The sequence below is a fragment of the Mercenaria mercenaria genome, chromosome 11, assembly GCF_021730395.1.
Source record: "Mercenaria mercenaria strain notata chromosome 11, MADL_Memer_1, whole genome shotgun sequence".
Taxonomy (NCBI): domain Eukaryota; kingdom Metazoa; phylum Mollusca; class Bivalvia; order Venerida; family Veneridae; genus Mercenaria; species Mercenaria mercenaria.
Window position 1 is genome coordinate 10,769,605 of NC_069371.1, and position 6,145 is coordinate 10,775,749.

Sequence of the window (6,145 nt, forward strand, 5' to 3'; positions counted from 1 at the left end):
TTTTTTTGTATATTGGTGTTACTTGTGCTTCTTTAAGCCTATTGGGGAAGATGCCAGTAGAGATAGTGGAATCTATCAGGTCAGTTATAAAAGGGACCAGAGACTGTTTGCCAAGTTTGAGTAGTTTAACAGAAACCTTGTCGACGCCAGTTGCCTTTTTTTATTAAATGAATCGATGATTTTTTGATACTTTGTTCTGTTCAACCGAACAGAAGTTAAAAGAATTACTATCAAAATTTTTACCCAAATTTTTTCTAATACTAGGCTGTTCATCCTTATCAAAATGATAGTCCTGGCCGATTTCATTGGCAACATTTACAAAAAAGTCATTAAAAATATTTGATGTCTGAGTATTTTCAGATATCATGGTTTCGTTTTCTTTTAGAATTATCTTGCTGTGAAAAGTAGCACATTTTTTGGACATAAAAGGTTTTATTGTATTCCAAAAATCAGTGGATTTGCAGCCGCCAGTACAGCGATCCTGAAAATAATTGTTAATAGATTTTTTCTTTAACTTGTTTACAAGGTTTCTCCATTGCCTGTACATTTCCCAAGTTTTGGAAAATTACCACTTGTTCAATTTGCCGAACTGCGCTTTTTAGGTGAGATGGGTAAGTATATTTTCCCGTTCATCACCATGCATGGCTCTTATAGTATACCCAAGGGTAGGGTATAACATGTACGGTGACATTTTCTTTCTGGTCTGGTGCCAGTGGTGGATAAGTGTCACTTCTGCGATTCGGACATGTCATTTACCCGATGTGATAGATACGTTGTGATACCAATATCGGCATATAGAGTATGTTCCATAACTCTTTTTTTTTTTACAAAATTATGCCTCTTTTTCGACCTAGCAATTTTTAGTTGTTTTTTTTTGTACGTAGGCCTAAGCTGGCATCTCAGTACCGATGGTGCACTTACGGGAATGGATCGAATCTTCACACACTTCCACTGTGATGATATGACATGCACTACACAGGTTCCATACCTTTTTTATATTTCCCCACCATTTTGAAATTCGTCCTCGAATTTCAGCGGGTACTTTATATAGATAAGCAAGTCGGAGAATGCCGTCACGGTTCCATGTTGGGCGCCAAATGGGGACTCGAACAAAGGGCCTCGGAATACCGTTCCGATGCTTATCGACTGAGCTACGTACCGACCGCCTACACACTTTCTCCCCGTTTTAATATTCAAGTTCTATATAATACCGTGACAAAAATATACTCATATATATCAGACCCCGAATTTGTTAGTCACATTTCAGTCTTCGAAGTGAAGGCGGCTATTGATAAAATTGAATTAGGCATTAACCACATTCCTAAATTAAAGGTCCTGTTTTGCACTCTTTCTTTTTTTGAGACCGGAATATGGTACCGTCTTACTGGGAAAAGAACATTATTAACCAGGATTTAGACATCACATTTTCTTTTTATAGACCTACTTTATTTAATAATGGATTTTACTAAAAACATTTAGCATGTTTATTAAAACAGGATTGACGAAGTGATGTTTTTATTAAAGGCGGTACTAATTCTAGTATGGAAATGAGATTGGCTTATATTAAGGGGATGATTATTATTTAGTGGTGGTTGAGTGAGACATCCTATTTAGATAATTTTCAATAGTCAAATGAGTGACTAAACTCAATGCTTTGGTTTGTGCTTTATTATTTTTTAAACACATAATATGAAATCATTTTTAAACAATATATAGCTTCGGCGTCGTGAAATTATTAAACCCGACGTATAACCGGCCATCGTGTATAAATAATGTTAAAACACCACGGTTTTGCTATAAATTATTTCTTAACTTAATCATAATAGAAGGAATGAAACAACGAAACTTTTTATTTCTACAAAAATCAGACAACAAGAACAATTAAATAACAATTATATAAAAACATGAGGTTACTAGAGAGTTACTTGTGTACTTAAGCACCCAGATGAAAATAGAAACAAATGGTGTGTGTTGCTAATCAAACTAACACAAATTCAGACGCTACAGTGACACAAAACACTTCTAACATGACTGTATGTGTATATATGTACACAATGACAGATTTCCAGACGATTAAGGTATGTTGTAAATACATGTAATTATTTCTTTATTTAGCTGTCAGATTCATACACTATTTGCAACCCCTATTCACGTAGAACTCAAGCAACGGAAGATTATTTTACAGGCAACTCATGTTAGAACACAATGGCATGGGAAGGTTTGTTACATAATGTGACGACTGTGTTTCTATGACTGTCATCAAGTTCTATCTCACGAAAAACAGATGTGTACTAAAACTGCTGCATACCAGTTTTTAGAATACATTAAGCGGAATCACAACAGACATTTTCTACTACAAATAGTTTCGAAAATCACTTCCTTTCGATACTATGAACAAACGAATATATCATTGTACGCTTTCGTCTACAATTCTCATGTTGTATTTTGTGCGAATGACATTACCAGCTAGTATGAAATGAGTTTTGCTTTGTGTTTCCTTTTAGACAGTTACTAACATTGCTATGAATATTTGCCGCTAGATTCAACTTGTCATTAAAATTGTGTATTAGAGAGAAGTAGTTTGTACAAAAGTTTTGTTTTCGGTATGTTTATATTTCATTTTTAACTTGCCGCTCTCTGTTGTAGTTTTGCAATCTGTTCCATGTGACTTTACATTATACGTTCCGGTTCCGGTTCCAGTCCAATGATGTTCTCTCCAGTTTTGAATGCTGGCTCTGTATAAATCGAGTATTCTTTTATTGATAACAAATGATAACATTAGAAATATTCCTTGAGAACTGTTAAGAATAGTAAAAATAAAGGAAAATGCAGATACATCTGTCCAGTAATAGATGAATCCAAATAACCAAGTAGACCCAGTAAGTGACGAAAGTTTCGTTAATATCAAAAAATTATTGCGCTCATCCGAAGAAGTTCTATGTATTGAGGACTTGCGTTTGACTGATATGACAACAGCAGAAAACATGGCAATGTTTGCTAAAACTACTAACAGGACAGGGAGTCCAAATGTATACATTTGCATTACTTCTGATGATATGTAACAAAGTCCTTGCCCATAGCCAATGTTGTCGGAAAAATACAAAGAAAGCCCAATATTTAAAATAATACAGGTACAGGATAAAACAAAAGTATAGATATGGTAGATGGCAAATAGACTCCATTTTGTAGAAAATCTAGCGCTTGTATGAGTTAGTACACGAAACATATGGAAAGTGCAAATATTCATCCAAAATATTGTTGCTAACCACGAGAAATGAAGCGCTATACCAACCGCTTGACAGCAGATTGTCTGCTCTTTTATTTTAGCAAAACTTGCAATCAAATAGAGAGACTGGGCTACTAATAAAAACAAACAAAGACAGACAGTATTCATGCCCGGAAATGTTCGTAGGCATGGAAACAAAGCAAATGAAGTGAGTGTTATGAAGAGACCGACTATTGACAAAGAAACACATACTATTGATAGAGGTTTTTCAATATCGTTGACGTTAGAAATGACGCTGAGTTTGGTTTGTGTTTGATTGAGGTAGCGGCGAAAAGTTTTCACACAAACTAATATGGTACTTTTATTTTCAAAGGCAAATTCCGACGAGGAGAAAGAAACGTCTTTGTAGACTAACATGCTTTCACCATCTACTTCTTTCAATTGCGAATCAGTGATTGACAATTTAAGCACAGTGCACTCACGAATTGCCAATGCTTTAACTTTTCTAATATCCCCACTGCAATACATGAAGTTGTTATTTCTGTTTATATAAGGGATCACAGTAAAATTGTTCTCATCAGCTGCGGCGTATCGAATGAGTTCCGACAGAAGAGTAATGTCCCTACTCCTGAATTCCACAGAATGATCGTCACTTTCCATATTTGAAAGTATATTAACAACATCGTAAGCAAAGTTTAAACTATCGTCTCTTATTATAATTCTGAACTTCATCTCTCTTTGGCCTGTCTGTGAACTGATGACAATTTCAAGGGTGTCAAGATTATTTAATGTCTGGGTAACTTCGTACGGATCGTGATCTCCGAAAAATAACTCAAAACGGGCATCTATATTTAGCAAGTTGCTTCCGCTGACTTCGTTATTGGAATTGTTGCTTAGGAAAGTTAAATTTGCCTTATAGATAAACTGCGCACCACATATGTGAAACTTAGCAGCAGAAAAATATTTCGGATTTTCAAATATATGCATCTGTATATAGTCGAGAATGTCTTCTGTCAATAAATGCGTTTCAAAAATGGTTGTATTCTGGACGGGTATAAAGCGGAAATACAGTACATAAATGACGTTTCTGACAGACTCAAATATCTTCACACATTGCTGGTTTTGTAGTGTGTAAAATTCATTGCAGAAAATTGGCAGGCATTTACCCTGAAACAAGAATAAAACAAGTTCTGTAAAGAGATATCACAATATATATATATATATATATATATATATATATATATATATATATATATATATATATATATATCTATGTTTGTACATGTATAGCGTCAACAAATCTGAGCATTTAATTATTTGTAATTTCAAAATTTGATAAAGTATAGGGCGCTGGCTCCATATCCCTTTTTTGTACGTTCTAGTCCAAAACGAGAATGGACTTCTAACATAAAACACAAAAAACAAAATACAATTATGCTTAATGAGATGTTTGTCTTAAATGCTTTTCAATATTTCACAATAGGTCGTACTCTCCGATGCAAACAGGAGTGGGCATCAAACATACCATCACAAAATATGATACAACTTCATGTAATGCATTATGTGTCCGAACTACTTATTTCCTAATAGGCCCCATAACCATAATAACAGCCTTCAACTTCATAGTTATATTTTATGACAATTTTACTATACTTGAATACATTTTATGTAAATGACACTTACTGTTGTTTTGTCATAAATACCCGACTCGTTACATGTAGAGATCGGTTGCTTTTTATCTCCAACTCCGGTAAATGACTTCATTTTAATAAGACCAGAAAACGAAAAGCTTGCACCTAATCCTTCGTTTTCATCACAAACTTTTAATGGCAACTTTGGTTCATAACCATTACACTGTAGGCAGAATACGTTCTGAAACATCATTGAATAAGCGTGAATAATTGATGTATAAAGTGAGCAACTAACTTCAAGCTTAGGGTCATATTTCTTCCAAAGACCTGTTTCATTGCATCTGCTTATGGCAGTTTTACATTTTCGGACCCTTTTAGAATATTTTCCGCTAAAAGCAAGGTCACAAATATCGTTACAGAAAATAAAATCTATCATCCGTTTCTCTGATTGCATAAACGTTGAAAAAGTGTTATTTTTATCACTGTTCTTGTCGCATGAAAGACTTACATTCCAAAAGTCTATCTTATTTTCTGAAATGCCATTGCATAAAGCACAATACTTATTACGGTAGGTAACCATACCGTCGGAAGTCGTGACTGGTACCATATCTTGAATCGATGATATATTTTTTGTATATTGTCGAGTACACAAATTGGCCAGGGTTTTATCAGTTTCAGAAGGGCATGTGGCATGTATGTATGCGCTTAACTGAACATGCGAAGACAACACTTTTGCATGTAACAATGTACATGTAAGCGGTATATCATCGTTTTCACCGCTATTAATGTTTTGTTTATCATTACTTTCAGCACCCTCGGTAGCCAAATGGAACATTGAAAAGTGTAATATATCCGGACAACATGACTGATATCTCAAACAACTTGGATAGTCACAGCTACAAGCAGCGCAGCAAGAATAGTTGGCCTCTATTTTTTCAAGGCCCAGATAAAAGTTGCATAAACGTATGTGTGGACAGTATCTTAGTTGCTGCCGTATAGTTTCTCGCTGTAGATCATTTGGAAAGCTCGAAAGAAAAGTCATTGTCACTGTCTTGTTTAGATATTTGTCTATCTTATCGAAGGTCATGTTGTCTCCATAAAGTCCTTCATTATAGTAACTGTAGTCATAATATCCGACCGCATCGTATATGTTGGAATTTTCCAAAGTTACTTCTTTGGTTTCTGATTCATTGTTGTACTTGAAATCCGACAACATTGTGGTACTTCCGGAAGTTATTAATCGACGATTGCCATGAGACGGTGATTGTTCTGTTGAAAGTGTCCATGC